The sequence below is a fragment of the Arvicola amphibius genome, chromosome 11 (genome assembly GCF_903992535.2).
Source record: "Arvicola amphibius chromosome 11, mArvAmp1.2, whole genome shotgun sequence".
NCBI classification, from domain to species: domain Eukaryota; kingdom Metazoa; phylum Chordata; class Mammalia; order Rodentia; family Cricetidae; genus Arvicola; species Arvicola amphibius.
Genome location: NC_052057.2, coordinates 88,130,622 through 88,157,416, shown reverse-complemented (window position 1 = coordinate 88,157,416; position 26,795 = coordinate 88,130,622). Strand labels below are relative to the sequence as shown.

The 26,795-nt window shown below is 46.1% G+C and overlaps 1 protein-coding gene across 1 annotated transcript in view; it reads left to right on the top strand.

Moving 5' to 3' along the window:
- Positions 1-13,477: 13,477 nt before the first annotated feature.
- Positions 13,478-26,795, top strand: part of Ankrd6 (ankyrin repeat domain 6) — a 141,992-nt gene continuing 128,674 nt past the window's right edge. Inside the window, exon 1 of the mRNA XM_038347279.1 lies at positions 13,478-13,601. The gene's annotated coding sequence lies outside the window, so the exon portion shown is untranslated. The remainder of the gene's footprint in view (positions 13,602-26,795) is intronic.

Here is a 26,795-nt window from a genome sequence, read left to right as displayed (position 1 = left end):
TTGCTCTTGTTAACTGAAGTGTGTCAGCCTAGGACATGATTTGGTGCTTAAAAGCTCACCCTGAGAAAGGCTCGGTGCTACACTGGGATCCCAAAAATCCACTATAGTCGATGGCCGACTAATAAAAATTTTCTGTTGGCTTAAACCCCCATCTGAAGAGTCTTCTTTGCTGGCTACCCAACAACAGTTTTGTTTGTTTGTTGTTGTTGTTTAGGTGTTTTGTTTGATTTGAAACAGGGTCTCATTGTACAGTGCTGGCTGGCAAGGAACTCTATATAGATCAGGCTGGGGTACCTCTGCCTCCTGAGTACTGTACTGGGACTAAAGTCATGTATACCCCAAGCCCAGTCTGAATATTAACTTTAAACACAAAGATTAAGAGAAAATGAGCCGGGGGTGGTGGCACAGGCCTTTAATCCCAGCACTCGGGAGGCAGAGGTAGGTGGATCTCTGTGCGTTTGAGGCCAGCCTGGTCTACAAGAGCTAGTTCCAGGACACTGTTACCCAGAGAAATCCTGTCTCAAAAAACAAAAACAAACAAACAAAAAATATTAAGAGAAAATGAGAGGCTAGGCATGGTGGCACAGGCCTTTAGTCCTTGATAGGCAGAGACAGGTGGATCTCTGTGAGTTCAAGGCCAGCCTGGTCTACCCTAATGAGTTCCGGGACAGCCAGAGTTACTCAGTGAGACCCTATCTCAAACAAACAAACAAACAAAAAGCAGAGAGAGCGAGAAAGAGAGAGAGAGAGAGAGAGAGAGAGAGAGAGAGAGCTGGAGAGATGGCTCAGAGGTTAAGAGCACTGACTACTCTTCCAGAGGTCCTGAGTTCAATTCCCAGCAACCACATGGTGGCTCACAACCATTTATGATGAAATCTGGTGCCCTCTTCTGGTGTGCAGGTATACATGCAGGCAGAATGCTGTATAAATAATAAATCTTTTTTAAAAAAAAAAAAAGCAGAGAGGCTGGAGAGATGGCTCAGAGGTTAAGAGCATTGCCTGCTCTTCCAAAGGTCCTGAGTTCAATTCCCAGCAACCACATGGTGGCTCACAACCATCTGTAATGAGGTACCCTCTTCTGGCCTGCAGGCATACACACAGACAGAATATTGTATACATAATAAATAAATAAATAAATAAATCTAAAAAAGGGCAGAGAGAGAGAGAGAGAGAGAGAGAGAGAGAGAGAGAGAGAGAGAGAGAGAGAAGTGGTCATAAGGATGTACTTGAGAGCATAGTTGAGTCTCCTCTAGGAGAGCATCATTCTTCTTGCCTGTTCAGTATTCATAACATAGATTTTAGTGAGGTTTAACACTATTATTTAGAATTGGTTGCTGAGGAACCTAAATGAGATCACCGGGCACTTAACAAGATTATAATTGATAAGATCACAGAGACTCAAGAAGGTAGAATGTATTTACTCGAGAGTCAACCGTCTTGTCTGGTGAAAGGGATGAGGCCCTCCCTACCTATACACATCCAGGCCTTTACCTGAGTCTTTGCTATTTTCATACAAAGGAATATTATTTCTTTGACAGCGACCTTCACAGAAAACATTAATTGTGTTGGAATTCTTGCTTCTCAGAAGGTGAGACTCTGGGTGAGACTCCAGCCAGACTCTGGGGCAAGGGTCCCTCCCCTTCTCTCCATTCAGTCCTGTCTCAGTCACACAGAGTCAAGGGACATTAAGTCCTCAGTCGTGTTGAACACTGAGCACTAGCTAAATGCAACAGTTGAACGAAGACTCAAAGCGTTCTAGCTCAGCATCAGCAGCAGTCACCTGACAAAGTCCCAACACCCAGGCTCCAAAAATCTCGGTCTCTTTTCTCTAACTGCTGTTGTCATTTCAATGCTGTTGGGTTTCAATCGGGATAAAAACACAAAGTATAAAAAATAAAATAAAAAAAAAAAAACGGGGATAAAAGTTCTAGAAACAACACTGATTTTTCAAAGAAATCCTTTTAGTAGTTTCTTTCAGGTTGAAATGTGACTTGAGACACCTCAGAGGAACCCTGAAAGCTTTTAAAGAAACTTTGCTGCAGCTCTGCCCAGTGAACTGGCTGCTGTGGTAATCTGCCTGTCTGTGGCCGTCTCCCGGGAGAGCGTGCTCAAGAATGTCAGCCTGCTTCTCTTGGCTCCTCATGGTGTTCATTGTTGTAAGAAACCATGGCAGGTTGATAGATGCTCAGTCGATGGAGGGGGAGTTGGGGGAGAGGCAGGGAGGGAGGGTGCAGAATGAGGAGGAAGAGAATATCTGGTGAGCTTTCTGCAGAGTCCTAGAAAATATATTTTTTACAGAAACTTCAAGAAAGTAATAAACACCAAGTTTTCTACACACCGTAAGACTTGGGAAATGCCAACAAGGTCAACTTGAGCTGCAAGAAGCCACTAGGAATGAGCTGACAAATAAAGAAGGGTAATGCCCCGGCTGTGGGGGCACATGGCTGTAATGCCCCACAAGGAAGGGTAATGCCCCGGGTGTGGGGGCACATGGCTGTAATATCCCACTCTACAAATGAAGGCAGGAAGATTTGGAGTTGAGGTCATTTGTGGCTACACACCATATGTTGTCTCGAACAAACAAAATAGCCAACCAGGGACCTAGGCCGGTGGCAGGGCCCATACCTAGCAACCACAAGACCCTGGCTCCATTCTCCAATATTTTAGGGAAAGAAATAAAAAATAACTTCTTGTAGGCTCTGTCTTCCAGGACTTCCCATACATTTTTTAAAAATATTATATATATATATACAATATTCTGTCTGTGTGTATGTCTGAAGGCCAGAAGAGGGCACCAGACCTCATTACAGATGGTTGTGAGCCACCATGTGGTTGCTGGGAATTGAACTCAGGACCTTTGGAAGGGCAGGCAGTGCTCTTAACCTCTGAGCCATCTCTCCAGCCCCTCTCATACATTTTCAGGGATAAAATTGACTATTCAATTTTTATTTTAACTGACCTGTTATTGCAGAAAAGCTGTCAAAGAGATATTTTGTGGTGTTAGGAAAGATGAGCACCATTTCCCGTCCAAATTTTTCATGAATAAAGACACTATTCCACAATGAAAAAACTTCGAAGTATACAGCAAGTAATATTATTTCCTCCACTTTATAGGCAAGAGAACTGAGGTCAAACAGCTCATCTCAGGAACACAGGGAATGGGTGGTGGAACAACTCTGAAACTCAAGAAGGCCCTGTGTGAGACGAGTCCCTATTTAAGGGACACTGACAGCTAAGGTCGTGCGGTAGCCCCTCTACTAAAAAAGGAGGAAAGATGAGAACCAGCTCCTGCTTACTTACTGAAGCAACAGAACCCAGATAAGTTCTCAAAAATTAGTTAGTTTTCTCAGGTCATTTAATCTACAGGATTTGCTAAAAGGAAGGGAGGAAAGCTGCAAACTTTCTTAGTTGCTGTTCTGTTGCTGTAAGAAGACGCTGTTGCGGGGTCCCTCTGTAGACCCAGCCAAAGAATGAGCCAGACAATCAGACACAGCAAAGAGTCAAGTCAAACAGGAAACTCGTTTCTTTCCTTACAGCATGCAATTTATAAAGCAAAATCCCACAAATCCCAGAAGAAGAAGGGGAATTAGCCAATCACATCAGCAGTCCCATCTGCATGAGCCACAGCTCCTATAGCCCCCCACCACGGAGATCTCGGGGGCATCAGGCATTTCATGTCATCTTACCGCATCTTTAACTCCAATTATCATCTTTTTATAAACAAGTCAGGTCTCCTCCCCTCCCCCTTGCTCCCCTTCAGTGCCATCTTGGCTGGGAATATTTTTCACGGGCTTTGTGACATCATTGTTTTTAATTTCAAACCCTTTTCTAGCTGTTACATTTTTGACATAGCTGTTACACTTTTGGCATAGCTGTCAAACTTTTGGCGCCAACTTGGCCACTCGATTCAACCCACACAAGGTGACCAAGGCAAGTCTTACAAAAGAAAGCATGTAATTAGGGGCTTGCTTACACTTTGAAAGGGTTAGTACCTGATCATCATGACAGGAAGCAAACAGGTATGGAGTTAGAACAATAGCTGAGAGGTTTACATGTGGATCCACAGGCATTCAACAAAGAAAGACGTTCTAGGTCTGGAGTGGGATTTTAAAACCTCAAGGCCTTCCAACAAGGTCACACTTCCTAATCCTTCCCAAACAGTTCCACTAACTGGCAAGCAATCATTCAAACACCTCTGGGGGCCATTCTCACTCAAACCATCACACTAACCAACCAACGATAGAACACTTCCCGTTGTATATAAAAATGTTGATTATCATCATTCCATTTATTAGGAACACAAATAGCAAGTGAGTTAGTACCCTTTCTGGTTTATGTGGCTGTGTTATAGTAGATCCTAGACTAAAAGGGTAAATCTAAAACTACTTGTGATGGTTTGAAGAGATATGGCCCCTGTAGACAAATATAATCAAAGGCTTGGCCATAGGAAGTGGCACTATTAGGAGGTATACCCTTGTGGGAATGGTGTGTCCTTATTGGAGGAAGTATGTCACTGTGGGAACAGGCGTTGAGGTCTCATATAAGTTCAAGCCACACTGAGTGAGACAGTCTGCTTCCTGTTGCCTGTAGATCAAGAAATAGAACTCTTAACTCTTTCTCCTGCACCATGTCTGCCAGCACGCTGCCCAAATCTCTGAAACTGTAAATCAGCCCCAACTGGATGTTTTTCTTTGTAAGAGTTGTTGTGGTCTGTAGTGGGACTCCAACTCCACACCTACAAGGAATAGCTCAAAGGGTCCATGTCCGAAGGTCTCCCACCCCCTCCTGCCTAGCTTGATTTCGCCAACTAAACATTTTTTTTTTTGCCAAAACCTTGCCACAGCAGAGCTACCCCTTTGGTGGGCCCACTGCGAGGTGACTTGACAATTTCCTAGGCTCCTGCACGCTTTTACCACCACCACACAGCGACTTATGCAGCTTCTGGTGTGTGTACACCCAGCTATGAGCTGTGGGTTCTTTGATATTCTGGCCACTACAAAAATCTCTCTGTATATGGAATAGATTTAATTGCTCTTAATTTATCAGGCATATTTGCAAGTATTTAAGCAGGTGGCAATGGGGAACTGAGCATGACTGTTCACGCATCCGCCAGTCAGATCTCTCCTCCATGTGCCCACAATCACAACACCTACTGGTCAATAAGGATTATTACACCTACAACAATTTACTGATATCTCATAATGGAGGTAAGTTCATTTGATTAATAAATAAATCAATAAATTTGAAAGTTATATAATTGCAGATCATATCACCAATGCACATCAAATGTTTTAAAAAATTAGAATTAGGACTGGAGAGATGGCTCAGAGGTTAAGAGCACTGGCTGCTCTTCCAGAGGACCTGAGTTCAATTTCCAGCAACCACATGGTGGCTCACAACCATCTGTACTGAGATCTGGTGCCCTCCTCTGGCGTGCGGGCATACATCGAGGCAGAATGTTGTATACATAATAAATAAATAAATCTTTAAAAAAATTAGAATTAAGTAAAACCCAAGTGGCTGGGTATACCTGTGAGGGATTTTTTTTTCTTAATTAAATCATTGTAGTGGGAATACTGACTTTTAATCTGCATAACTTGAGGTGGGAAAATACACTCCTTGTCTGGGCTACACCTTCTAGTAATCTATACTAGAAGCCTACATCAATGGCATGGAAGAAAGAAGCCTTCGCTCTCTGCCTGCTTTGCCTGCTTGCTCTTAATCTCACCAGCAAATCTGTTTCTTCACTGGCACCACAGTCTGCTTCTTCAGGATTCCAGCATATTGTGAAGACCAGCTGAGACATCCAGCCTTGTAGACTAAACAGCTACTGGATGCTTGGATCTCCCGTTGCTAGACAGCCCTTGTTGGACTGTTGTTTTATATTTGCTGTGCAGTGGTTACACTTAATCCTATCGCTGCCTTAGTTAGTTGCTGACTACATCTCTGCAGTCTGGGGGAACATTTGTGCCCTAACGCTGCTGCCTCAGCCACCTTCACGTAGGGAGACAAATGTTGTTTTAACTAAATTGGTATCCTTTTATTTTACCAATAAAGACTTGGGAGCCAGATGCCGGGAGAAAACCTGCTGTCTTGGAGAGGCAGAGGAAGCAGCGAGTTGGCCTTTTCCTTCTGCCGACCTCTCAGAAAGAGAATTCTCTTCCACCATCCGAAACCAAAAAAAACCCACCAAGCTCAAAGTTCTTCCCTGATGCTTACTGTGCATCTCTCTGTCTTCTGGACGTCCTCTTACTATCTATGGCTGCTTCCTATTAACTAGTTGCCTGCTCCACCTCTTGACCTATGGTTGATTTTATTTAATCCTGTTTACAATAAACAGGAAACTCTTGGATTAAGAGTGTGCACTAGGGCTGGGCCACACCACAGCTAGAGGCAGGTTTTTCCAGTAAATTCTATAAGTTCTGTCCCTCTAGAGAACCCTGACTCATACAAGTCAGAACAAAAGAGTCAAGAGGCTCCAATGCTCCAGTCATGCCAGATGTCTTAGTTACTATTCTATTGCTATGAGGAGACACCTTGACCAAGGCAACTTATAAAATAAAGCACTTAAGCCGGGCGGTGGTGGCGCACGCCTTTAATCCCAGCACTCGGGAGGCAGAGGCAGGCGGATCTCTGTGAGTTCGAGACCAGCCTGGTCTACAAGAGCTAGCTCCAGGACAGGCTCTAAAGCTGCAGAGAAACCCTGTCTCGAAAAACCAAAAAAAAAAAAAAAAAAAAAGCACTTAAATGGAGGTGGGCTTACAGTTTCAGTGGGTGAGTCCATGATCCTCATGATGAGGAGCATGGCAGGCAGCAGGCAGCAGACAGAAGGCAGCAGGCAGGCAGGCAGGCAGGCAGGCAGGTATGGTGTTGGAGCAGTAGCTGAGAACTTACACCCTGATTTGCAGACAGTAGGCAGAGAGCAATACTGGGCATGTCATGGGCTTTTAAAACCTCAGAGTCCACCCCTGGTGACAAATCTCCTCCAACAAGGCCACATCTTTTTAATTCTTCCTAATCGGTTCACTAACTAGGTACCAAACAGTCAAATATATGAGTCATTTTCATCAAACCACCACACCAGGTGAGAGGCCAGACTTGTGCATGACAGTTTGGGATTGTTCAGCCTCAACTCTAATCAGGTGAGCATGTGCATCTCACACAACATAGCAGACAGACTTGCTATTCTAACCAAACCCTACATAACCAAGCCCAGGAACAATGAGCAAATAGAATGACTGCTGTTTAAAACCGTGCACATTTGGGGTGTTTGTTACATGGCAGACATAGGCCTGTCCACATGAGGAAAATGAATTGTAGGGTACTGTGTGGCACTGTCCCTGAGGAGACCTCTATGCACCCCAGATAGAGACTACTGACAGACCAATGTAAGGGTATTAACAGTGTTCAACTTGGTAAACCAATGAGTTTTATTGTGGATATATAAAGGACTATGGATGAGGGATTTCTGGAGCAGAAATTACTCAAAGACAGGTGCATGGCCAAAAATCCACCCCAGCATGGGGGAGAGCTCATAGAATCTATAAATTTTGAGTTCACTGTATAAAGGCAGCTCACCAGGTTGGAGAGAGTCTCTTATAGGCAGCTCAGGTGATCTAAGTCTTCCGTATAGCTCACCTGGTCCCTGCCTCCTCTAGGCTGCTCAGCCCAGAGGCCATTGAGCTTCACCAAAGAGATGTGGAGCAGTGGAAATGGAGATAAGGAGATGGGGTTGAGACAGATTTTGGAGGCAAGACATATAAAATGGATGGATGAGAATGTTCCCCACAGGCTTATGTATGGGATTGCTTGGTCCCAGCCAGCAGCACTGGTTTGTGAAGCTGGGGGTCTTTTGGCCCAGGGCCTACCTGGCAGATGTAGGGGCAGAACTGGAAGGTTTCAGGCCAGCTCTAGGTCCATTCTGGTTGGAGCTCCCCACTTCATGGTCAGTTCCAAGTAACAAGTTGTTTCTTGCCCCCCCCCACCATGTTGAACTACAAGCCCAAATAAATCATTCTTAAAATACTCCTGCCAGGTATTTGTGTCACCGTTTACCATAATTATCATGACCATAGGGGTCTGGAGAGATGGCTTAGTGGTTAAGAGCATTGCCTGCTCTTCCAAAGGTGCTGAGTTCAATTCCCAGCAACCACATGGTGGCCCACAACCATCTGTAATGAGGTCTGGTGCCCTTGTTTACATAATAAATAAATAATAAAAATAATAATAATCATGGCCATGAACAGGACTGGGGAGAAGGTAAGTCAAGATTCTTGCTTTCTACACTCCAGTTACTGCATGTAGCTAGAAATAGATACAAGGCAACTCTCTTAATCTAGCTATAGTGACCATTTCTTTTGTTTTATTTTGTTTTTTAAGACAGGGTTTTCCGGTGTAGCCCTAACTGTCCTGGAACTCACTCTGTAGATCAGACTGGCTTCAAACTCACAGAGATCTGTCTGCCTCTGCCTCCCTAGTGCTGAACCAATTTTATTAAAAAGATATCTACCATGTTGTCTTTGTCTTTTATTTTATTTTTTTAAATAGTTTATTTTTATTTCATGTGCATTGGTGTTTGGCCTGCATGTATATCTGTATGAAGGGAGTCAGATCCACTGGAAGTTAAGTCATAGACAGCTGTGAGCTGCCATGTGGATGCTGGGAATTGAACTATGGTCCTCTGGAAGAACAACCAATTTTTAACCACTGAACCATCTCTTCAGCCCTATCTTTTTAATTTTTAAATTTTAATTTCTTTTTTTAAGATAAGATACCATGCATCCCAGGCTGGCCTCATACTCGCTGTGTAGCTGAAGATGACTTTGAATTTCTGATCCTCCTGCCTCTGCCTCCCAAGGATTAGGATCACAAGCATGTGCCACCACAATGGTTTATTCTGGGATCAACCCAGAGCTTCATGCATGTTAGGCAAGAACTTTACCAAGTGAGCTGTAGCTCCAGTCTCTCTTTTTATTTTTAAATCATGCATCCGTGTGTGTGTGTGTATGTGGTATATGTTATATGTTCAATTGTGTGTGTACGCGCACATGACATTGCATGTGTGGGTGTGGAGCCCTAGAAACCTACCTGTCTCTGTTCCCCGACACTTGGCTTTCACGTGTGTGCTGCCTCGCAGCTTTCTACGAGGATTCTGAGGATCTGAGCTCGGTCCTTGCGCTTGTGTGGCAAGCGTTGTTCTAGTTGAGCCACCTTCCCAGTCTTGCTTTTCAGCTCTGAACAAGGTTGCGTAGAAACATGGGCATTAGAGGTGAGCAAGCCATCTTAGAACCATGAGGGAACAGGAATAAGACTGAAACCCGTGACAGAAATGCAGGTGAGAGAGAAATGTTCTCTGGTGATTTACCGCACTGCTGACTCAAGCCCGGAAAAGGTCTACCCACCAACTTCTTTGCTGTTTTCTTCTTCCTTCTTCTCCAGATGAGATCTTGCCATGTGGCCCAAGCTGGCCTCAAACCAGTGATTCTCCTGCCTCCGGTCCAAAGTGCTACGGTTCGAGTTGTGAACCATCATTGTTTCCATCCAACAAGAAGCTATACTTTTATTAATAAAAGAAACAGCACAAATTTCAAACCACGCTGCAGTTCCTTTTGACATATCACAAAAGCACCTTGTTACACTATTAATTCCACAATGGCATTAATGAGACTGTTCCTGGGGCCCGAGGGGTGGCTCAGCAGATAAAAGTGCTTTTATGGTTTAAATGAGAGTCTCCGGGCCTCCAGTGCTGCTGTTTCGAGAAGGCTGTGAAACCTTCAGAAGGTACAGTCTTGAACATGGCCTAGGGATTATATCCTTGTCCCGCTCCTGTCCCCTGCCCCTCTTTCATTTTCTGTGTGCAACTGAGATGTGATCTCGCAACTCCCTCCTCCTACTGCCATGCCTGGCTGTAGCCACACCCCTCCAGTGTTCTGAACTCTAGCCCTCTGGCACTACGAGCAAAAATAATCTCCTCTGTCTACAGTTGCCTTTGGTCGTGATATCTTGTCACAAAAATAACTAATGCAAGGCATGAGCCACTCTTTCAGAGGACCAGAGTTCAATTCCCAGCACACGCATTGGATGGCTCACAACCATCTGTAGCTCCACCAGGGAATCTGATGCTTCTCGCCTTTGAAAGCAACTTCCATACAGGAGCAGATACAAGCAGATATGTACAAACACTCTCAAATAAATTTTCGAAATTTTAAAAAGATATTAAATCATCACTGTTGTTATTCAGGGTTCAGACTATCTTCCCTCTCAATTAACATGTTTGTTCATGACATAACCAGTTTGTTGTCGTCATTCCTGCTGCTTTATTTATTTATTTATTTATTTATTTTTTGCTGTTTGTTTAGATATTGGACTCCTTGTGTTACCCAGGCTAGCCTCTACCTTCTTGAGACCAGGGACCTTCCTGTCTCCGTCTCCCAATAACATAATGTTCTCAGGATGTTTGTAGACTTTGGGACAGTGATTGTAGGAATTTCTATAAGCTGTGAAGATTCCACTTGGACATACTTTCTCCAAATTCCTTTAACTCCAGCGCCTCTCCTTTGATGACATTCTTTATTGCTTTCAGCTGCTGCCAGGTGAACTTGTATGGTTGCCTGTGTGGAATCTTGTCCCTCGGGCTTTGCTACTGATTCATCACTGTGGGAGTCTGCTCCAAACCTGACAGGGAATGCAAAAACAAATGCCGGCAGAAAATGTCTGAGCTTTTCCTTTCTTCCTCTTTTGGAATATTTACTTATTTTTATGTTGTGTACATGAGTGTTTTGCCTACATACGTTTTTGTGCCCATGTGTATGGCCAGTGCCTGCGGAGGACACTGGCTCACCTAGAAGGAGAGTCACATCCAGTTGAGAGCCACCCTCTAAGTGTTGTGAAAAGAACCTGAGTTCTGCTGGCTGGTAAACAGAGCTCAGGGCTAGGGCCATAGGAGGAAGGATTTGTAATTAGCATAAGGATAGATTTTATTAGTGGAAGCTGCAAAGAACGTGGGACCTCTTTCATAAGATGGATTCTATTCACTGAGAGACAGGGCTCAAGATCAGGACTAAACAATAGCCAGGATTTGGGACATCCAAGAAGGCTGACTCCACAGAATAGCAAAAAGATCACCGGGTCAGACAACATCCACTCCAGCCTTCTGGGTGACCAGGCATTAATCATATCGGTCTCTGAAGAAAATAAACCACGTGTTTAACAAGCCTGGTTCCTCCAATGCTTTTTTAAAGCAGTGCTTTGCATCCCCTCCTCTTTCCCCTGAAAAACACATACACAAACACATACATAAATAAATGTAATTCAAAAAATATATTTATAAATGTTTATAGTAGTTTTATTAATAGCCACCCCAAACTATAAACTCCAATGATTTTTAGTCGGTGAATAGCAAAACAACAAGCTGTAGTTTATCCATGTCATGAACTAAGGCTAGGCCTGGGTCAACCACAGAGCAAGAATGGAGTTGTTGACTGGGGGCCTTCCTCTAACCCAGGAAGTCTGAGGAAGATTTAGGAGTTTCTTTTCTTTCTCTAAACTGTGGCTCCTTGGAGATCAGATCTCCAAGCCAGCTCAGCCAGTGCCTGGAATCCCCATTAATCAAAGTCAGGGAACAAACACAGGCTAGTTAGCTCCCCGGATCTCTCACACGCCTGGCGGGATGGCTTTTCAGCGTGACTGCTCCCGCGGCCCATGAATATAGTTTAAACCTCATCTTACTGTGACTGACGCTAAAGCTTTAAACGCCTCTTAGGGAAGTGAGACGGCTGTGTCTTAGGGAGTTTATTCAGGGAGCTAGGAAAACCTTTGTGCTTTAGTTTCTATTAGCATATGTTAATTAATTATATTCAACAGTCGGTTTCATACGCCGCTTCATATGCGTCAGTCACTTCCGTTATTCTCTTGTTCTCTTCTGGATTTGCTTTCGCTGATCTATTTCTTTCTTCATCCACCCCCTCCCCCGCTTCTACTTCCGTTCTTTAAAAAAAAAAATGACCCCAACCAGTGAATTTCATTTGGATTGTTTACAGGAGCATGGTCCCCTCACTAGGGGCCACACCACTGAAGAAAATGCCAACCGCCAGCAGCTGTTAACTGCAGTTTAATCCCTAGGGAAGACAGACATTTTCTCAATGTGGCTAAGAGAGAAATAATCACTTAGAAATGTCACGTGTACCTGCTCTGCCTTGGGAATTCTAGAGCTTAGTTGAGACCTGCTCGCAGAGCAACCTGGAGCTATTAGTGGGCAGGGAAAGGAAATGTGTCTATCCTAACAGTTTCAGGTAGGGAATGACATCAACTGGAGAAGAAAAAAATTCACCCAGAGGGGAGTTTTCACATTCTGCTAAATAAGACAGCGGCTAGGGCCGCGAAGATGGGGGCATTCCCAAATAGTTTCTGAGGGATCAAGAACTTGTCCTCTCCTAGGGTGGGCGGGGATTTTGGAGTTCCTCCTGGTGGATAGCGAGGCCAGAGGTAAACAAACACTCTAAAAAGAGGAGGGGCCTTCGTGTTTGTCTTTCCTCGGAAACCAGCCTTATTCTCGGGAGGCTACGGAAAAAATGAACTTCACCGTAAACTTAGCCCCAGCCTCGGGTAAGACTGAAGTTTCACTTTCTCAGCCTTGCCTGTAGATCCGTCCACCTCTGCTTTTGTGAGCAGAGGGGTCAATGAGATCCAGTCCTTCAAGATTAGGGATTAAATCGGCGCTGGGGATTTGAATTCAGGTTCTCACGCTTTAGCAGCAATGAGCTCCCGGCCTGCCCCATAAAGATTTGTCCTGAGCGGACCGACATTCACATAATGAGGCAGGGACTGGCATTGATTATCTGTGCCTGGTCATTGGGGGTGCTATGAATTTGAATAAACAGACACTTTGAAGTAACCTTTGGCTTACATTAGGCTGCGTTCCGCACTCCTGTAAATCTCTTAGTAGCATTCCCCCCCCTTTTTTTCCCTCTTTTTGAGGCAGAGTCTCACACAGGCCAGGAGTTGGTGACATTTGTGGAGTGTAACCCCTAGTTTTTGCTGCCCAGGGAGCTCTTCTAGGTACTGAAAAAGTAGCCGTGAAAGAGCGAGAGAATAATAGTCAAGACAACAGCATGTAAGGCGCACTCGGAACGCGTGGGTGGGCACTGATGCCCTTGCCGGTGGCAGTGGGAGAGAGGGTTCTCCACGCTCTGCAGCTTCCGCGGTGTTGAGCTTCCATCGGCTCCAACTGGTCAGTTTGTACATGGCCACAGGTGGGGGCAGGAGGGTTCTCTGCTCAGTCCTTTCCTCGGATGAGCCTGGTGCAGCTGCAGAAACAACCGTCAGCGGCAGTCCTGCAGCCCGAGGCGTGGGCGGCGCAGTGGCCGGTGGCCACCGCGGGGCGCTGCAGCCCTACGGACAGCAGGACGGGGCGTGACCTGCGGGGCGTGACCTGCGGGGCGTGGTCTGTGGGCGTGGCCTGTGGGCGTGACAAATGGGCGTGGCTGGCGGGCCCCAGAGGCGTCCAGACCTCGAGCGGAGGAGCGCGGGGCGAGCTGCTGCTAGCAGGGAGTGCAGCGGCCCGCGAGCTCCGTGAGGAGCGACCGGCCGGCGCTGGAGAGAAGGTACTGGGCCATCGCCTGATCCTTCGGGTGCTGGTAATCCTCAGGGATCGCTCTTGGGGACCGGGAGGGGACGCCGCTAGCAGGGGTCGCCCTCCTTTGCTGGCTTTCCCGCTCCAGGCGCTCTTGGTTGGCGTCGCGCGTGTGTGGGAGTGCATCCCCTGCAGACCCTCCGGCCTCCCGGGGCAATGCCAGTCTCCACGGTCGTTCGGAGCGCAGCCGGACCTGCGGGGCCTCAGGGCCTGTGAGCCGCCTCTCAGGCTCAGGCTTCCCTCACTTGCCTAGGGCATTGAAGTGTGGCGCTTCCTGTAGATTTGGGGAGCTGGAGGGAAGGGAAACAGTATTGTTGACCTGAAAAGAGTTGCACTTTGGAAAGCTGGCCAAGAATGCAATGCGTCCCCAGAAGTGCACCGACAGGATTCATGTGGTTGTAAGGTGTGTGTGTGTGTGTGTGTGTGTGTGTGTGTGTGTGTGTGTGTATTTGCTTGCCACTTAGGTGGCATGAGACTGAGGTCTGAGCGAGCGACCAGTTAGGCGTGTGACCGGAAAACCCACACCTTTAAGTCCTAATGTTTAGAACTGTGAACTGAAAGCGTCATACATAACCCTCAAAGTTGGATTCGAGTTTTCCCTTGCCGGGCATCCTTCCTGTGAGCCCCTTGGCTGATGGTAGCCAGGTATGTTAAGCTGATAGAGATCAAATGTAATGAAAAGACCTTGGGCAATGACCAGTCACACCCAGGTGCAGGGTTGGGTTGTCTCCTGTTGACATCGAGTAACGATTGCTCATCCTTAAAATAGTTGTTCCGTGAGTAGCTGCCTTTAGTTCCTGGGTAATTCCTACTCTGTGCTTAGCATATGATGAACAGGTGTTTTGGTTTTTTCTCTTTATACTGACAACACGGTGGCTCAGAACACGGCTCAGTCGGCAAAGACTCTTGCCACCGGACAATTTGAATTTGATTCCCAGAAGGTTGGACAAGGTGGAGCCGACTCTCACAAGTTGTGACCCCTGACCTCCTCATGTACTGTGGTTCATCCACACACAGCATAAGTAAACTGATATCTAAAAATAAACTAGGAAAATTCATATTACAGTTGGAAGGGTTTTCTACCCTTCAGTATGGGGAAGGGTCAGGCAGAGGAAAAAAATGAAGGAAAATTAGAGATCAGGAAGCAATTAGTAGTACAGTATTATGAAGTATATCCAAAGATGATTTTTACAAAGAACTAAAACTATCACAATAAAAATGATAGGTTTAGGGGGCTGGAGAGATGGCTCAGCAGTTCAGAGCACTGGCTGCTCTTCCAGAGGACCATGGTTCAATTCCCAGCACCCACACGATGGCTCTCAACTTCACAACTATCTGCAACTCCAGTTCCAGGGGATCCAGCACCTTTACATCGACATACATGTGAACAAAACAACCAATGTGCATCAATAAAAATAGATAAATAAGAAAAATGCTAGGTTTGGGGGTGTGTACCTGTAACCCCAGCCCTCTGGAGCTTGAGGCAGCAGCATCAGTTTGAGGGCCAGCCTGGATAAACAGCAAATTCTGTCTTAAAAACAAAACAGCTGTTACTCCTTGTTTGTCTGTGGTGGCAGCGAGCATTAGCCTTAGCCTCCCCTTCAGTCCCTACATGTTTCCAAAGCCTGTCTTCCATACAAAAGCCAATCGCTTATGCTATAACTCAGCTTAGCAACAGGGCACACTTCTGATTCCCAACGTCCTCTGTCTTGTCCTCTGGTGTCTTCTTGGAATCAGATGCTCAGAGACACGTAAGACAAGAGTAACTAGCAGGCACAAGTACCCAGCTGTGGAGCCAGAGCGGTAACCACCCCCATCAAATCACTGTTCTGGATTTTGTTTTAATTCCCCCTTTGCTTAATGAAAAACCCCAGGGAAGGGAAATGTCCAAACAAGCATTTCCGAAGTAATTTAGTGCATTCTCAAGTTAAAAGCAGGATACAAGAGTAAAGCAGAAAGATGCACGAAGGCTTGCTGTCTGAGCGCTCCCGACCGCAGTGGACTCCAGGGTGTGTTCAATCTGCGCAGAGACCCTGTCTCTTCCAGCACACTTGGAGACTCTAATTTAAAAAGCTGCGTGAGTCCCAGAGAATCTGGAAAACAGTTATTTGTGTCTTTGTATCTCAGGGTAAATTTTTTTTTTTTTTTTTTTTTTGGTTTTTCGAGACAGGGTTTCTCTGTGGCTTTAGAGCCTGTCCTGGAACTAGCTCTTGTAGACCAGGCTGGTCTCAAACTCACAGAGATCCGCCTGCCTCTGCCTCCCGAGTGCTGGGATCAGGGTAAATTTTATAAAAAAAAAAATACAACTATCCAGGGAGCATTGTTTGGGATTGGAAGGGTTAAGCTGACTGAGAGTGAGCTTTGGAAATGGCTTTGGCCCAAACTCTTCTTCCTCCTTCATTGTGTGTCTTGCAATGTTGTTGTTATTTTTCAAGATCACACATAAATCTCATCAATGATCTCCTCCTCCTCCTCCTCCTCCATCTCCTCCTCCTCCATCTCCTCCTCCTCCTCCATCTCCTTCTCCTCCATCTCCTCCTCCTCCTCCATCTCCTCCTCCTCCTCCACCTCCTCCTCCTCCATCTCCTCCTCCTCCATCTCCTCCTCCTCCTCCTCCTCCTCCTCCTCCTCCATCTCCTTCTCCTCCATCTCCTCCTCCTCCTCCTCCTCCTCCTCCATCTCCTTCTCCTCCATCTCCTCCTCCTCCTCCTCCTCCTCCTCCTCCTCCTCCTCCTCCTCCTCCTCCTCCTCCTCCTCCTCCATCTCCTTCTCCTCCATCTCCTCCACCTCCTCCTCCTCCTCCTCCTCCTCCTCCTCCATCTCCTTCTCCTCCATCTCCTCCACCACCTCCTCCTCCTCCCCCTCCTCCTCCCCCTCCCTCTCCTTCTCCTCCATCTCCTCCTCCTCCTCCTCCTCCTCCTCCTCCTCCATCTCCTCCTCCTCCTCCTCCTCCATCTCCTTCTCCTCCTCCTCCTCCTCCTCCTCCTCCTCCTCCTCCTCCTCCATCTCCTTCTCCTCCATCTCCTCCTCCTCCTCCTCCTCCTCCTCCTCCTCCTCCTCCATCTCCTCCTCCTCCTCCTCCATCTCCTCCTCCTCCTCCTCCTCCTCCTCCTCCTCCTCCTCCATCTCCTCCTCCTCCACCTCCTCCTCTTCCTCCTCCTCCTCTTTGAGTCAGGGGCTCTGCACATCCCTGGCTGTCCTGGAACTCAGTATGTGGTACAGGCTGGTCTCCAACCTACAGAGAACCTCCTGCCTCTGCCTCAGAGTGCTTTAAATGGTTGTCTTAGCTCTGAAATCTCAGTTGAAGGAAAGACTCCTGGAGGGGCCTTGCAGTTCTTAGTGTGTAAGGACGTTCTTCATGGCATCCTTAGGTGGCAATTGTTAGGAGTGGGTAGAGTGAAAACAACAAGGTATGTAGATGCCATTTGAAAAAAGTGATGCATGTAAAATTGTATTTATTTAATTAAAAATATTTTTGGGATTTTTGTTTTATGGATATGGGTGTTTTACCTGAATGTAAGTCTGTCCACCACATGTGTACAGTGCTCTTGGAGATCAGAAGAGGGGCCTTGGAGTGAGTGTTGGGAATTGAACCTAAGTCCTTTGGAAGAGCAGCGAATGCTCTTGGCTGCTGAACAATCTGTTTAGCCCTAGATTTATTTATTTAGAGGCAGGCATTGCTATGTAGTTGTGCTGGCCTCAAGTCCGTGACAATCTCCCTCCTTAGTTTACTGGGTGCCTGAAAGACACACTGACAGCAGCATGTCTGTCTTTTGTTGTTTTTAAGTAGTGGTCACTAGCAGGATGCCAGTGCGTGTCTTGTCGGGACACCACCACCTCATTTCCTGTTCCACGTTAGTTTTTCCATTAGCACTTTATCCCAGCCAGTCCTGGAAATCCACCTTTTCCAAGGCATGCTGTTGTGGGCAGGGAGTCAGTGCCTAAGCTGGGTTCAGCACTCAGGGAGCATGTCCTGGACACTGTTGCCACTTGGATTGTTAAATGCACTAGGTCACTCCTGTGACTTTCAGCTGCAGGCTACCCAGCCAATAGTACAAAATGCTACTCCAACCTAGAAGACATCACGGGGAGTGACAGGTGCAGACTCTATGGTTTTACTTATGAGACACCTCACCTAGTGTATTCAAATTTATAGGGACAGAAAAATCAATTTTGGTTAACAGCCGGGGGTGGGGGAGTGGGGGGAGAGAACATGACAGGAAGTTGTGTACTCTGCGAACTTAATAGTATTTTTTTTTTTTTTCGAGACAGGGTTTCTCTGTAGCTTTGGAGCCTGTCCTGGAACTAGCTCTTGTAGACCAGGCTGGTCTCGAACTCACAGAGATCCGCCTGCCTCTGCCTCCCGAGTGCTGGGATTAAAGGCGTGCGCCACCACCGCCCGGCTTAATAGTATTTTTTTTTAAATTTTATATTTATTATGTATACAATATTTTGTTTGTGTGTATGCCTGCAGGCCAGAAGAGGGCACCAGACCCCATTACAGATGGTTGTGAGCCACCATGTGGTTGCTGGGAATTGAACTCAGGACCTTTGGAAGAACAGGCAATGCTCTTAACCTCTGAGCCATCTCTCCAGCCCCTTAATAGTATTTTTAAAATTATTTATTATTTTTTTGAGATTGTAATATAATTATATCGTTCTCCCCCAATAGTATTTAAAAATAAAATTTAAGGGTAGACATTTCTGTTCATGATGCCCCAGTATCAGACTGTACCGGCACTGAATTCAGGGACAGTGTAGGGTGGCTAGAGAATCCGGGATGGATTCACCTGTCGGTCCCACCACATCCTCATGCCTCCACAGAGGAAAGAGATACATAGTTGCATTCTTTTCAGTAGGCAAGTGTCTGTGTTATTTTCTAGGGGGCTCCAGTATAAAGATGAAAGTCGCTGAACCCTGTACTGGGGACTGTACCTAGGGCCTCCCAGTATGCGGGGGACTGCACCTAGGGCCTCCCAGTATGCGGGGCAAGTGTTCCTCCACCAAGCTCTCCTCTGAAAGGAAGTAATTTTTGCCCCAAGGACGTAAACTTTAAGGCTGGCTTTTGGTTTATTTTTTGTTCCAAATGTATTTGTACGGTGTATTCTGCTTTGTTTAGTCCCCAAGGGTGAGGGAGCATTTGCATATTGTTAGAAGGTGAGACACCAGTTTGAATTTACCCAACACAGCTGTTCCTGTCTCTGAGAGTTTTTTTAAGCTTATCTAAGATGGTAAAATTGTAACTCGCAGGCTTTTCTTACATATAAGAATCTTTCTATTTGCTTTTACTTATAAACCTTTTAATAAATTGTACTTCAACTCTTCTGCCCAGATGTATATTCTGTTGAGGTGTGCTGTGCACGGAAACAAAGAGTTCTAGCACTTAGTGGCTTAGTCCAAGGAGAGTATTTATCTAGTAAAGTTGATAGTTTGCACAGAACCAAGTTGGTTATTTCAGGCTGGGCAGCCCTCCTGGGCAGTTCTCCTTCATGCCAGTCAGGGGTCAGGGTCCCTCCTTCTTTGTGATGCCACCATTGTGAACTTGTGGTCTACAGTCACTCGAGACAGAAGGAGCATAAAGGCTTCCCACACTGACTCCCTCCACCAGCTTGGGGAGCATCCCCCTGCTCATATAAAGTTGACCAGAGCCAGCTACATGGCTCTACCTGAATTCAAGGAATACCAGTCTGGGCAGCTATTGCCATGGATGGAGAGCCATCTTTTATAAATACAGGTTAGACTTCACTTTGGAGGCTGAAGCAGGAGTATTGAGAGTTCAAGGCCATGGAATAAGACCCTATCTTAAAAATATTCAAAAGAACGAAAAGCCCAAAGAGGCCAGTCTTACTGGCCAATTAATTGTAACTGCATTCATATATGTGCCTCGTTTTTCAAAGACACACACACACAAACACACACACACACACACACACACACACACACACGGAGCTTTCACAGTGCAGGTGTGGATGGCGTCTTATACATAGGGCATAATAAGATGGGATTGAACTATCTAAGTTCAAGTATTAATTAGTGACTGAAGAACATCCACTTTTTTCGGTCATGTGATCATAGAGAATCATACATTTTAGAAAGAAGGAGTGAAAATGGAGATTAGCCCAGGACAAGAATGTGCACGTCTTGGTGGCTTCTTAACTTTCTCCTAACAGTTTAAACGACTGAAGACTGCCAACAGAAGGGGAGTTTGGGACTTGTTTCACATCAAAACAAAGTCTTTAGCGTGGAATGTGTTACATAAGCACAAACCGTACGTGCCCTTTTTATTTATTTGCGTCTATGGGAAACTAAAGTTATATAATTTGGTTCTTCATTGCTTGAAGTAAATTTGCACCAAGGAACCCCATTTAGCTCTATCTAGTGTCTGCTGGTTAAATGTGGGACATAGTAAGGGGCTAAAATAAAGAAATAAGGTCCCGAGGGAAGGTCCTGGTAGCCAGTTAGCCAAAGAGAAGCCTTAGTGATGGGCACCAAGCATAGCACTGCCTAGCTGGGGTCGTGCTGTTCTGCCAAAGGAATAATCAAACATTTAGAATTCACTGTTTCCTTCCTTCCTTCCTTCCTTCCTTCCTTCCTTCCTTCCTTCCTTCCTTCCTTCCTTCCTTTATTGAGACAGGGTTTCTCTGTGTTGCCTGGCTGTCCCAGAGCTTCTCTGTAGACCAGGCTGTCATTGAACTCAGAGATCCACCTGCCTCTGCCTCCCAAGTGCTAGGACTAAAGATGCGTGCCATCACTGCCTGGCCAAGATGGGATGTTTCTGATCAGTGGGCTCAAGCCTCAGCAGCCTGAGTGGCTGGTTAGACAAGTACTCGATCAGCAGAGCCACTTCCATGTATAGATACGGGGGTGGGTATCTTTTTTATGGTGCCTATATGTATGTGAAGGGGCAGAAAAGATAATTTTATTTTTTTCTTCTGTGAGCTCTCAGCTAGGAACTCTGTGACAAAAGGCATAAGAGAAAAAACAAAAATTTAATTGCATGTTTTTTTTTTTCTTCCCCCTTTGGCGATAGGGTCTTTCTCTTGTGTATTTCTGGCTGTCCTGGAACTCACTCTGTAGATCAGCCTGGCATCAGACTCACAGAAGATGCACTTGCTTCTGCCTCCTGAGTGCTGGGATTAAAGACATGCACCGCCACAGCTGGCGAGCATGCTTGCCTGCTTTCTAGCTGTGTGGGAGGAAAATCAGGGGTAGCAGAGGATGCAAAGACCACCTGCAGCAGAGAGCAGCTCCTTACCAGAGAGGAGGCCATACAAAGGAAAAGGACCTTCATTTCTAGGGCCTGTAACTGTTGGCAGGCTAAAGGCTTAGCACAGCTTTTCAGAGTCAATTCGGCTGATGTCATCTTGAAACTTTTATAAGAAGCTAAAGTTCAATGCTTTTCCCAGTGAAAAGGGCAGGAGAGACACACTGTAAATTTATGTTCTGGTTTTATAGGGAGGGCAGAGAACTCTGCTTGCTGGGCTTCTTAGCTTCCTCCCCTTGAAAACAGTTCCTGTGCCAAGACGGCGTGTGTTGCGGTGGCAGCTTCTGTTCATTTCACTGCGATTGACGATACGCTGGATCTGGGGAGGGGTATTGTGAGGGGTTTGTAAACCCCTGGGTGGGGATGGGAGGGGCACACTAGATCAGAGAGTCAGTAATGATACTTGTTGGGCAAATCTAGCTCCCTGCTTGTTTTATTTTTTAAATTTATTGCCCTAAATAGAGTTGTTATAGCAGGTCTGGATTGGCTTCTGGCTTCCCAGCAGCACTGCCGTCTTACTGGATGGGAGACCGTGGAACAAAGACGGGCATACCTAGTGTCAATAATCTGCAGCCTTTTGAGCACAACAGTGGGTTTGCCCGTCACTGCCTGAGCTCACTTGTACAAGCCTCTAGCGCTTCACTCAATCAGTAGGGAAGCTGGTAAGATACTGAGGCTTCAGAGAATACGGGTGGCTTATGTTGGCTCTCAGGATACCTCGCGATGCCAAAAGTGAGCAAGTTCAAGTAAAAATTAGCACTGTGGCCTGGGCTAGCTGGTTCTTTTAACCAGGCCAGCTGGCTCCCGCTCAGCACTGCGAGGAGGGGGTACAAGGATCTGAAGTTCGTGATTATCCTCACCCGCGCAGGCGTTGGAGAGAAGGCTGTGACACACGAGATTTCCTGTCTCATAAAATATCCTGTCTCCAGAAGTTAAACCTGAAAGTAAGAATCAAGGGAAAGTTAATAGCAGGCGTTGAGTGTGAGGAAGAACTTAAATGGGAGCCTTGCAGGCCAAGGATGCTTGTTGAACCGTTTGCGATGCTTTTAATCCCTGGGTACGTGACACCAAATACATGGCTTGCTCATGCGACCTTCGCTTCCTTCTGGGTGCCATTTAAACTCTGGAAGAGCTATAAAGCCAGTACTAGATAATAGGAGCCTTCCTTTTATCTGTTGGGTTTTCATACAATAAGGGGGCAGGGCGGGGGGGAGTGGAACCTAAGAAGCACCCTGTGCTGGATAGTTTTTATGTCAACTTGACACAAGCTAGGAGCATCTGGGAAAGAAATGCTTCCATAGAGTTGGAAAGACTAGAGTGTTTTCTTGATTGATGTGGGGTTGATGTGGGAAGGTCCAAGTCACTGTGAGCCCTCTTCTCCTTGACAGCTGTGTTTGTTCCCTAGACACTGGGATTTCTTTGCTATCCGCGACTGAATCCTGCCGAAGCCATTGGGGAAAAAACCATATTCCTCTCTTTAAAAGGAATGTTCATTATTTTGATATGCTGGATGTTCTATGCAACACTTTCTAAATCCTAAATTGACAAGTTTTATTCTTTCTTTGGTGAAAAGCGTTATACTAACAGTTTTCTTGCTGTCTTAAGAGTGACTATGTTTTTGTGTGTTTGACAGTAAACTATAAAATCATGCCCGTTTTTACTTCGGACCTCTCTGCTCCTAATTACCCTGTCATCCCCCTCCCTTTGGAATCTGCTTAATATAGGGGCATTTACTCTAAGAGTAAAGGAATAAATCTTAAGACACGCTTAGCGTGTGCTATGGATTTCCTAGCCAGCTAACTTGGTAGAAGTGAGTGCCCCAGTTTTATAAGGCATGTTTCTGATTAGTGTTGACGAAGGGTTGCAGAGTGTCTGCAAACCTAAGCAGACGAAAGCCACATTGTACCTGATGATGTATTGAAAGAACCCTATCAGAGACTGTGAGTGGACAATGTTGTCCTGTAGCTCTGATGCAGGAGGGAAGTCCAAGAATTGATTATAACTGCTCTGAGATCATTACTGTACGAAGGCCAAACTATCAGGGCTGAATGCTTGTCTTGCCTCAACAGGGAGGCAGACTCTCGCTGCTCTCTGCAAACCTGGTCCCTCTATCCAAAAGCAAGCAGACTTTTTTTTTTTTTTTTTTTTTTCTGTTTTCGGCCTCATTTCCCCCTTATAGTTAGCATTTAGTAATGTATCTGAGAACCCAGGGCCCCCATTCAGACCTGGCTGAATTGCCTCTCTTGAAAATGGACAATAACCATGCCCTTTACAGGGAATCTGCTCCATGAAAGCCTGGCCCACTTGAAGAGAGGAGAGCAGAGCTGTCCACCGGCAAGGCCTGGGTCTGATTTCATGTCTGAGGGCAGCCTTTGTGCCCTCTGCCAACTGCTGCCCCTGCCACCCCGGCTGTGCTTTTCTTCTTCTGGTCACTGGCCTCGATGTTTTAGAGGGATCCTCATTGACTGCCCCCTCGCTCCCACGGGCCTGAGTCACAGCGACATTGTTCCTGCTTAACAAATAACCCCTCCCTGGGTCTGCCAACAGCTCGCCCTCTGCCTCCAGTGGGAGCGGCTGTCTCACCCCACCCCTCCCCAATTAAGTAGTACACCGTAGAGTTCCAGAGAACCGTATTAGCAGTCAGCAGGGGAGCCGCTCTTGCTCTTAAGGGACTTCACATTTTTCTGACAGAACCTTAAACATCCCTTTATTGTGTGGAAGTGGAGAAGCAGCGAGACCCTATGCGGCACCATTTAAAACATCAGCAACATGAAGGACTACATTGTTTGACTCTCTAAGAAGGGCTTGAACAGAACTTGACTTTTTTCTCAACGGTGACACACACAGCATTTTTTATATGCCCTGATGGATTCTTAAGTTCCGTGTGAAGTTCGCATCAGCCTCCAACATGTTTGTCCTTTGCATGTTCTGTGTTGTGAAGTGCCCCCCACAATTCCTCCAATGGGAAGATTTTGTTATCCTCCCTCCCTCCCTCCCTGCCTCCCTCCCTCCCTGCCTTCTTCCCTCCCTTCTTCCCACCCTCCCTTCCTTTCTCCTTTCCTCCCTCCCTCCTTTCTCCCTCCCACCCTTTCTCCCTTCCTCCCTCCCTCCTTCCTTTCTTTCTATTTCTTTCTTCTCTTCCTTCTCTCCTTCTTCTCCCTCCTTATTCTCTTTCTACGCCCTTCCTTTTCTCCTCTACCATCCCTGCCTCCTTGTCTCTTTCTTGGTTTGGGACAGAATTTCACTGTGAAAACCAAGTTGGAATGGGACTGATGGATCATGCGACCAAACCCGTCTCTCTGAATGTGGCCAACAGCGGGGGCTGACTGAGAAGCAAAGGACAATGGCTCTGGGCTCTGATTCTTCTGCATGGACGGGCTCTGTGGGAGCCTTCTCAGCTTGATCCATCACCTTCCTGGACCTGGGGGGAGTTGGGAGGACATTGGTCTTAGCATAGAGTGGGGAACCCTGATGGCTCCTTGGCCTTGAGAAGGAGGGAGGGGAGGTATGGGTGGAGGGGAGGGGAGGGAAGGGGGAGAAGGAGGGGAGGGAAGGGGGAGGAGGAGGGGAGGGAGGGGGGAGGAGGAGGGAAGGAGATGGAAATTTTTAAATATAAAAAAAAAATAAACCATAAAAAAAAAAAAAAAAAAAAAAAAGAAAACCAAGCTGACCTCAAACGTGTGACAGTTCTTTTACCACTGATTCTTGAGCGCTGGGATTACAGTGCCCAGCTTGCAGCAATTTCTTTTTGTATGCTTGTGTGTGTTTGCATGTGCATGTGCATGTGGAGGTCTGGCCTTGATGTCAGGAATTATCCTGGTTCACTCTTCCAACTTATTTCTCTTCCAATTTACTCATTGAGACAATCAAGGTCTCTCAATCAACCCCAGAGCTTGCTGATGAGGCTTAGTCTTCCCCAACCTCCACCCCTACGTAACCCACTCTTTCTCTCTCTCTCTCTCTCTCTCTCTCTCTCTCTCTCTCTCTCTCTCTCTCTCTTTCTCGCATGCGCGCGCACTTAACATACATACACGCACTTAACATACATACACACACATACACGCACTTAACATACATACACACACATACATGCACTTAAGTAAAATCTAAAACACTCAATTGCTTTGCTCATGTATGTTGATGAGTTCTTTTTGTTTATGTGTACTGTGTACTGGGTGAGCATCTAGAACAAGCCTTACAGCGGCAACCTTCCCATACTCGGGTACTTCTTTCTTTTTTCTTTTACATTTATTTGTGTGTGGTTGGGTATGGTATGCCTTAGCAAGCAGACAGATGTCAGGGGACAGCTTAGAGGAGTCAGTTCTCTCTTACCTATGGGTCCTGGGGATCACACTCAGGTTTTTGGGCTTGGCAGCAGGGGCTTCTAGCCACTGAGCTGTCACCAGCCCTCAGCTTTACGTGCCTAACTGTATACACATCCTCTTCAGTTTTCACAGCCAAAATTGCCTCTTTTTTAAAAAACTACACTTTCAGTAAAATAAACAGGTGGCTGCCATCTGTTGGATTAAGAGTGAGCAGCTAGGTCCCGCCCCCTCACCGACTGCAGCTCAGTAGAGCCGGCCCTGGTGGTGCAGGTGCAGGAGAATGGGCCTCCTGACCAACTCAGCTAACACCCAGGCCCGGATCTACGGCTTTGAGTTGGCTCACCCCAACATCCACCCCTTCCATGAACTGCTGGAACGCATGGAGGAGCTGGTTCTGCAGACCCAAGCTGCAGGATCTCCATGACACAGGCAACAGCAGGACATCCCAGAGGAGTCCCGTGGGAATCCAGTGTTGATAGTGTAGCAGAAGCCAGAACTAGACCAGTGACTTCATTACCATGAACATTTGCTGGTAGAGTTGCTTGGGCAAAAGGATAGTGACCCACTCTGGGACACTGGGGCTTCCACAAAGGGATTTTCCCCCTCTTTTTTGGGGGGACGGGTTTGCAAGGGTGGAGGGCAGATAGAGAGGGATGGGGAGATGAATGGGATTGAGGTGCATGATGTGAAATTCACAAAGAATCAATGAAAAGTGGGTTTTTTTTTGACTGAACAGCAGTGATGGTGCACACCTTTAATCCCAGTACTCAGGAGGCAGGGAGATCTCTATGAGTTCAAGACCAGCCTGGTCTACAGAGTGAGTTTCAGGACAGCCAGGGCTACACAGAGAAACCCTGTCTCAAAAAAACCAAACCAAAAAAAGAAGAAAAAGAGTGGATAGCTCCAGCTCCAGCGAGCTTTGAAAGGCTTGTAATTTGTCACTGATTACAGTGGGAGTGTATTGATTAAGGAGTGACCTGTGGCCTGAGGAACTTTCTCAAGACCAATACACTGTGGTGAGTGAGCCCTGAGTCATTAATTACCCCATTGCTGGGGATTCCAGTCAGGGCCTCTTGTGTGCTAAGTATCCCACAGCTATACTCTCAGCCCTGCCTGCACAAGTCTAACCTCTGTAGTAATCACTTTCTATGTTTTATAATCCTGCTAAGTGTGCATCTTTAGATCCTACTATGATTGATATATTACTATATCATTTTGTAACATGTTTTTGGTATATTTTCTATTTTTTAAATTATTTATTTATTTATTTATTTATTTATTTTATATACAATATTCTGTCTGTGTGTATGCTTGCGGGCCAGAAGAGGGCACCAGACCTCATTACAGATGGTTGTGCGCCACCATGTGGTTGCTGGGAATTGAACTCAGGACCTTTGGAAGACGAGGCAATACTCTTAACTACTGAGCCATGTCTCCAGCCCCCTGTATTTTCTATTTTTAATCCATGGGCTTACTCTCTGTCTAGGTGAAATTATTTATTTATTTATTTATTTATTTATTTATTTGTTTGTTTGTTTATTTATTTAGTCAACTTGACACAAGCCAGGATTATTTA